Source organism: Triticum aestivum, chromosome 5A (genome assembly GCF_018294505.1).
Source record: "Triticum aestivum cultivar Chinese Spring chromosome 5A, IWGSC CS RefSeq v2.1, whole genome shotgun sequence".
In the NCBI taxonomy this organism is placed as follows: Eukaryota; Viridiplantae; Streptophyta; class Magnoliopsida; order Poales; family Poaceae; genus Triticum; species Triticum aestivum.
Window position 1 is genome coordinate 135723764 of NC_057806.1, and position 7541 is coordinate 135731304.

Below are 7541 nucleotides of genomic sequence, written 5' to 3' on the forward strand. Positions count from 1 at the left end.
AGGTATATGCTCGAACTTGGCAGGGTTATATTACCCATGTCATGCATGTTGTCTTGCATTGCTTAGTTTTTACATCATATATGGATCGCCATCTGCTTACTTGCTTACTATATAAATCATATATTTGAATTATATCATGCCATCATGTTTACATACACAATATCTATCTGAATTATGGCATGGGAACCCATTTAATAGAGACATCATATAGTTATATCATCTCATCCTATTTAGTGTTTATAGTCATCATATTTTGAATTATTTCATTCTATCCGGGAATTATATCATGCTATCATGTTTCCATAGGCGGCATGCATGTGAATTATGGCATGCCAACCTATTTAATAAACACATTATATAGTTATATCATGTCATCCTATTTACATAGTCATCATATTTTGAACTATGTCTTTCCATCTTTTTTAGTTAGCCATCATAATGTGAAATTGTATCATGCTATCCTGTTTAGTTAGTCATCATATATGTGAATTGTGTCATGCTATCCTGTTTAGTTAGAAAACATAAATGTGAATTATTCATGCCCTCTTTTATTCCCCACTATCCATTGCACCTGTCTATCATACAATGTCTGTACATTCAATTACTTTTCTTGTTTATCAGCCATTTGAATTGGAGAGGGTGATGACAGTATCTAAGGGAGTAGTAACACGGTCTTCAGAAAAGATAGTTCTACCAGTTGATGCAGATAGAAACACGGTTGTACTTGCCCAAGAACTAGCCCCACCACACATAACCCAGAATCTCGCAGATTGTAACCCTACCCAGTTGGACGAAGAACCAGCTACACCCCTTCTAACCCCAACCCCAGCAGATAGTAACCCAGTTCCAGTTGACACATCACCGTCTCCACCATAGAGCACCCAAACACGAGCAGTTAGTAAGGGAACTGCAGTGCCCAAAGCACGAGGACCACCACTCCGAATCCCAACTCAATGCTTAAAGGAGAAGAAGAATTGTTCTCATGTCAGGTTTTGTAGCTATGGTTCATACTCCTTTGCTCTTGCATCACTATATTTACTCTGACCAACTATTTTCAAATTTGAAGGATGGAATTGGAACTCCAATGGTGCAACAAGTATGTTTTAAACTTGTTTCTTTAACTGGTTTGCTGTTGTAACTTGCTCTATATTGATTTCAGTTTCAATTGAATAAACATTTATGTTCTCATGTGATGCACATTACAAGTGTCTCTATAGTTTCCCACACTTATATTCTGTCTATTCTGCTTTGTCTTGAACAAATATTATTTGAACTGTGTCTCTATCTTGATTTGGCAAAAAAACTAGAATGATATAGACCATAAAGTGACCATGGTACATAGATATATGTTTGTTTCATGTTGTTATCCTGTGCACTTTACTACTAAACTAATTTACCAAAATGAGTTTCATATACAACATGGTAAACCTGTGACGTGTCTGCTTGTTTCTCTTTTAGAATGCGGACAAAATATTGGAGAACAATACCCCGTTATGCAATGGTGAAGGAAGTAATGCAGATAAGGTTCAAGATAGTGAGACATCCCTGTTGGTCTCCAAGAAAGCTGATAAAAACTATCTTGACGATAGTGAGAGAACCCATAAGTCCTATCTTGATGTAGTGTTCGAGTTACTGGCCACTACTGCTGGCACAAGCTCTTCGAACTCGCTGCCTGAATCAGTTCGTCTTCTTGAGTATCAGCTTCAAGTTGAAAGACATCGATCAGATGTGTTGCGACAGGAAGCTGAAGGACTGAACAAGTCCCTGCAGAATTCAGATGCATACTTTCTGGTGCAACAACAAGCGCTGGAGGATTTAAGCGCCAAACAAGAGAACGTTAATAAGCTTGCTAAGCATCTTGCCAGCATTATGGGTACCCGGGATATTGTTTCTTGAGATCTTCCGAAGTGGTTTCAGTTCGGGACTTGTTTTGCCGTGGCGTTTATTTTCACTGGTCGCCAACTTTGACAACCAGTGTATATGATATGCTGCTTTGTTCCCTATATTTGCACTGGTGACGAACTTTGATGCCCGGTGGATGTAATATGTGTAATAGCCGTGATAGCCTACCGTAAGTTGCTTGCTTATTTATTTCCTTGTTGTATGGTTTATTTGTTTGCTTGTAGTCAGTGCTGTTCTTTTTCCGCGGTTTGCTAGTGGCCGCAATAACCTATTTTTTAAAACTAGGCCATAATAACCATGGGCTACATATTTACTGTAGTGACACTGGGCCTTCTACGAGCCGTAGAAACAATGGGCCTTCTATGGGGCGTAGAAACAATGGGCCTTCAACGGGCCGTATCATCAATGGGCCTTCTACGGGCCGTATCATCAATGGGCCTTATACGGGCCGTATGATCAATTGCCCAAACATGAGCCAATAACATACCGCTTTATGGTCGTAAACGGGCTAGAGTTGGAATCGTTCGTTCATGGGCGACCATAATGGGCTATCGTTAATCGGTCGTATTTGATGACGCTACGAAAACGGCCCAACATATTAACAGGCCACAAACGGGCCGACTGTAAGCACGGGCTGAATTTGGCCCACAAGCAGAAAATGACAGTAACGGGCCGTAAGTAACCGAATGCTGGAAATGAGCCCAAGAATAAATGGGTCCTGAGAAGGCCAAAAGATAACATGGGCTGGAAACGGCCCAACAGAATAATGGGCCGTTAATGGGTATAAAGTGATACATTGTTCATTACGGGCCAGTTTTACCACGGGCCATTAATGGGCCAAGGGTTACTAAGGGCCTCATATGGGCCAAAAGACGTCATGGGCCATACATGGGCCGGAAGTTAAAACAGGCTGGAATTATATTGGACGGCCCAGATGACGCTACTAGGCCTAATTCGGATAGGCCATAAACGGGCCCTGGGTTAGCAGGCTGTAAATGGGCTATATGCAAACATGCCGTTCACGGGCTTGCCATGGGCTGGCCCGCCACCTTTTGACCAAGTCAAACAGGCTGGCCTTTTCACAGGAATGGGCCTCTGTTGGGCCGTGCCACGTATCGTCGTATCATAGGCGCTTTGGGTCCAATGAGTGGATGACATCTGTCCCAACGGTGAGCCGGCACGTGTTTCCTCCAGCCAATGATAATTTTACACGTGGAAAATCCCCATTGGTCGGGGCTGTTAACGGGTTATCGGATCCAAAACCGGACCCGATAGCTTAACGGCGTTCCGTTATGGTGGATGCCACGTGTCGGTCACCCTTGATGAAAGCACTTCTGTGACACACGATTTATCGTCATGGAAGTGGACACTTCCGTGATGATAATTTTGGCAATGTCATGGAACACTTCAACGATAGCACAGGTAAGACTATCATGATTTTGTCATAGAATTTTCATGGATGTACATGCATGACAGAAAACATGGCCTATTGTGACAAACACGTATCATCATAGAAGTGTATTTTTTTGTAGTGGCGGAATAGATCGGGAGTTCCGCTGCCAGAAGCCTCCGTAGCCACCGAAAACCAATCTAGACCCGTTCCGGCAGCCTGCCGGAGGGGGGAATGTCTCTCCGGTGGCCATCTTCATCATCCCAGCGCTCTCCATGACGAGGAGGGAGTAGTTCAATCTCGGGGCTGAGGGTATGTACCAGTAGCTATGTGTTTGATCTCTCTCTCTCTCTCGTGTTCTTGATTCGGCACTATCTTGATGTATCGCGAGCTTTGCTATTATAGTTGGATCTTATGATGTTTCTCCCCCTCTACTCTCTTGTGAGGAATTGAGTTTTCCCTTTGAAGTTATCTTATCGGATTGAGTCTTTAAGGATTTGAGAACACTTGATGTATGTCTTGCATGTGCTTATCTGTGGTGACAATGGGATATCATGTGATCCACTTGATGTATGTTTTGGTGATCAACTTGCGAGTTCCGTGACCTCGTGAACTTATGCATAGGGGTTGGCACACGTTTTTGTCTTGACTCACCGGTAAAAACTTTGGGGCACTCTTTGAAGTTCTTTGTGTTGGTTGAATAGATGAATCGGAGATTGTGTTATGCATATCGTATAATCATACCCACGGATACTTGAGGTGACATTGGAGTATCTAGGTGACATTAGGATTTTGATTGATTTTTGTCTTAAGGTGTTATTCTAGTACGAACTCTATGATAGATTGAAAGGAAAGAATAGCTTCGTGTTATTTTACTACGGACTCTTGAATAGATCGATCAGAAAGGATAACTTTGAGGTGGTTTCGTACCCTACCATAATCTCTTTGTTTGTTCTCTGCTATTAGTGACTTTGGAGTGACCCATTGTTACATGTTGAGGGATAGTTATATGATCCAATTATGTTATTATTGTTGAGAGAACTTGCACTAGTGAAAGTATGAATCCTAGGCCTTGTTTCCTAGCATTGCAATACCGTTTACGCTCACTTTTTATCGCTTGCTACCTTGCTATTTTTATATTTTCGGATTACAAAAACGTATACCTACCATCCATATTGCACTTGTATCACTATCTCTTCGCCGAACTAGTGCACCTATACAATTTACCATTGTATTGGGTGTGTTGGGGACACAAGAGACTCTTTGTTATTTGGTTGCAGGGTTGCTTGAGAGAGACCATCTTCATCCTATGCCTCCCATGAATTGATAAACCTTAGGTCATCCACTTGAGGGAAATTTGAGACTGTCCTACAAACCTCTGCTGTTGGGGTATGGGGTCTCGGCAAACCCTTAAGGTTCGAACACTGGGGTTCGTGCGAAGCCTTTCCCTCCAACCGATCTATGCCCTAGCTCGGTAGGATCTCTCAGACGAACTCGACGAACTCACAACACTGAAGGACACAGGGTTTATACTGGTTCGGGCCACCGTTGTGGTGTAATACCCTACTCCAGTGTGGTGGTGGTGGATTTCCTCTTGGGCTGATGATGAACAATACAAAGGAAGAACGGCCTCCTGAGGTTGAGGCATTCTTGAGCTCGGTGAGCTTGTGTGCGTGGGGGTGGTCTCTCTCAAGCTCCGATCAGATCGTGCCCTCACTGTGGTGGCTAGTCGTATTTATAGAGGCCCTGGTCCTCTTCCCAAATATCGAGTGGGAAGGGAGCCAACAATGGCGGGCTAATTTGAAGGGGGACAGCTAGTACAAGCTATCCTGACAAAAGTAGTCTTCGCCTGCACAAAGTTCTGGTGGTGACGCTGCTCTGGGCTCCATGGTGACCTCCGTCTTGAAGTCCATAGTCTTGGTCTTGAATGGCAACCTTTGCCAGAGGCCTCGGTACTCCGCGGCTACGCTTGCCCCCTTTGCACCAAAGAGGAAACAAGGACGCTGTGCGCGCTGGCGCCTGCCTGGCGCCCGCCTGGTGTCGATCGTCATGTCTCACATCACGAGAACCTCGCGAGGTTCGCCTCGCCTTGATATCTTTGCTCCTCTTGAGCCTGCCCAGCTAGGCCACTCCGGAGGATGTCTTGCATCGTCCGCCTCGCGAGGTTTGGCCCCTCGCGAGGGTCTTGGGTGCTTTGTTGGTGAAGATGGGTCATACGGCCTGCTGGCTCAGCCACGCCACGGGCCGCAGGTAGGCAAGTCTGGGGACCCCCGTTCCCAGAATGCCGACAGTAGCGCCCGGGCCCAAGGTGCGCTCGGGCTTGGCTTCGCAGCGAATCCAAGGGTCAAGCTCGAAGCGCCACGGGCCCCCAAAGCCTGCGACCTCAGTTGATGCGTGGTGGTTGATTGGACGTGGGCGTCTCCGCTTCCCCACACTGTCTCAGAAACTGCTTGACCTGACAAAAGGCTGGCGCGGGCGGCACTTGCCTTCATTGCTTCTTCCTCGCCTCGCTCCAGATCCCCTTTCTTGCTCTCCACTGCTGCTACCTACAGATCTGCTCCGGCCTCGCTCTGCATCTTCCGCCCATGGTGCCACGCAAGGTCAAGACTTCCTCGTCCCCAGCTTGGTACGAGCCCACTCTTGAGGCGCCTATTGTCACGGAGAAGAGCCTTGCCTCCGTGCGCCTGCTGACGGAGGGCGAGAGCAACGAGTGGGGGAAGACGGAGCTTCGGCTTGCCTCCGACGAGCCGGAGCCTGAGGGGAGCACCTTCTTTCCCTTCTTCTCAAGCAGCGTTGCCGTCGGGTTGGTTCCTCCCTTCTATGATTTCTTTTATGAAGTCCTCGACCACTATGGGCTGCAAGCGTTGCACGTCCATCCCAACTCTATCCTCCTCCTTTCCATCTTTGCCTACTACTGTGAGGCGTACCTGGGCGTGATGCCGTCGGTGGCGCTCCTGCGCCACTTCTTCTTCCTCCACGTTAGCAAGGGCCACATCTCTGGATGCGCCAACTTCGCCGCGTCCGGCAAGGCCAACTCGATCTCGAGCACCGGGAAGAGGGCCGACAACATTCGATCCAAGTGGGTCATGGTAGACGCCAAGCTCACCCATCCGCGCCTGGTGTTGCCGACGGAGGCACCTCGGCAAGGCAAGGAGTAGCCCAGGGCGGAGCTTGTCGACGAACGGGCGTTGTTAGTGTTGGAGCAGATGATGGCTGACCTGAAGCCGGGCAATGTGAGGGCGGCCAAAATAACGGGAGTGATGCTCCTGAGGGAGTTCTTGACGCTGTCGGTCGCCCCACTCCAGGCACGCGCGTGCCCCTTCTGGCAGCTTGAAGGAGGGGAAAACAAGGCCCGCCTGAGGCCGGGGGACCTGCCTGATGACGAACTGGACGCCGTCCTGCGCCTCATAGTTGGAGATAACCAGGAGTGCCCGCCTAGCACCTTCATTCACCTGTTCCAACGCAGGGACCGGGAGGAATTCGTCGCCTCCAGGCCGACTTTCAATGCGCGCGGGCTGGTGCCACCGGTGCTTTTGGGAGCTCCTTCGGCACCGAAGCCGGTGGACGTGTCTTCTGGCGAGTCCCGCGGAGAGGAGGAGGAGGAGGAGGACTCTGAGGAGACCCCGGAGGAGCTCCCTGATGATGCTGAGGCCGACGCCTACCAAGGAGGGAAGGAGCAACCCCTCGTCCCGACGAAGGGTAGGTCGTCGCTGGTGGACCGTGGTGCAGCCTCAACTCCAACACCTCCTGGGGCTGGATCCAGCTCCGCCTCCGCACCGCATGGCGCCACCGGAGCCCGAGCGCCTGCACCTTCGGTCCCGATGCTGTCGGGCCTCAAGCTTCACAAGCAAATGGTGGAGTACCTTGCGGTGGACCAGTAGGTGTTTCGAACTTCGCTTGGTCCATGCAGGTGCCTTTTTTTCTGACGTTCGCCTTTGGTTGATCAGGCCGACATCTTCGGCAAGAAGAGGAAGGATGGTAAGGCAGTTGTGCCTCCCTCCGCAGATCAAGGAGGCAACATCTCACTACTAGGAAAAGGGCTATAGATGGAATTGACACTAATGGCGCACCAGACATGTGGTGCGCCATTACTATATACTAATGGCGCACCATGTGTTGGTACGCCATTAGTGTCCAAATACTAATGGCGCACCATGTGTTGGTGCGCCAATAGTAAAAATATATTTTTAAAAATTTTGTTCAAAACTACTAATGGCGCACCGTGGGAGTGGTGCGCCATTACTAGTTG